We start from the raw sequence: 1,411 nt of genomic DNA, 5'->3' as shown, positions 1-1,411 counted from the left end.
TTATAAGAATTTAAAATTTGTTATTCACGTGTCTCATGTCATATCGTGTTTTATATCCGTGTCAATATTTGTGTATCATAAGTTCTAGTAAATCTAATTTATATTTTTCTTTTATTATGTATCAACCTTAATTAATAATTTAACATGATATACAAATAAAATATATACATCTCATTGGTTGAATTAATTAGTCAAATATTCTTTAAAAAATAAAATCTACAAATAATAGCTTAATATTATCTTACAACGAGTAGCATTCTAACATCAAAAATACTAACATGACGCTTTCTAATGTCCTTATGCATACTTTTCTTTTTTTTAAAATATTTTAGAAAAATACCTTCTTTAATTTGGACTTATACGAAAATTGACATTTAATGATTATAATTCTAGTAATTACCAATCATTCTAATAAATCTAATTTTTTAAAAAATAAAATCTACAAATAATATTATTATATTAGGTAGCATTATAGTGTCAAAAATATTGACGTGATACGTTCTCATGCCAAGGTGCATACCTCTCTTTTTCTCAGAATATTTTAAAAAAATATCTTCTTTAGAATTATATGAAAATTGACATTTAATAACTAAAATTCTATTAATATCAATTATTCTAATAAATTTAATTTATTTCTTTCTTTTATTATTATGTATCAACTTTAATTAATATAATTTTAAAATAAAATATATACACTTCATGATTTGAATAAATTAGTTAAATATTTATTAAAAAATAAAATTTACAAATAATATTAATTTAAAATAATAAAATTTGAGTAATAATTAAGAGACTTAATTTATCTTCTTAATTATTCTTTTAATACTTAGATGAATAAAAGTTAAAAAATATAAAACTATTTAAAAATTAGGAGAATAATTAAAAAGATGAGTTAGAATTTCTAATAATTTTTATATAAATTAAATAATAAAAAATTAAATTAAAAAAGACTAACAAAACATAAATTAAATAAATATTTTCTGCACCTCGTATAGGTATATACTCTAGTTTGTATTATAACAAATACCAGTCAATATTTTTGATAATGTTTTGAAAGACTAACTTGACTTGTGTTAATGAACTAATTTGATTCATATATGTTATAATACAGAAACACTAAAATGGCTTGCTTACCCGTATATTTCTTAGATCATATTGAGTCTTAACCAACGAAATCAGCACACTTAGAATGTGTTTGATAAAGTTTATTGGAGGTGTTTGAACCTTTTTAAGAACATAAGTTAATGTTTTGTATTTGGTAAAATTAAATAAACATTTATGTGCATGTATTTTTAGTTTTTAAGAGTTGACAATATTTTTTAAAGTATCTATAAAAATATTTTTTAAAATTAATTTGTATTTTTTTAAGCTAAAATAAAAAATTTAATATAAACTTTTATATATAGAGTTT

Source organism: Arachis ipaensis, chromosome B10, assembly GCF_000816755.2.
Source record: "Arachis ipaensis cultivar K30076 chromosome B10, Araip1.1, whole genome shotgun sequence".
Lineage (NCBI taxonomy): Eukaryota > Viridiplantae > Streptophyta > Magnoliopsida > Fabales > Fabaceae > Arachis > Arachis ipaensis.
The sequence above is the reverse complement of the archived record's forward strand: the minus strand, read 5'-3'. Positions refer to the sequence as shown.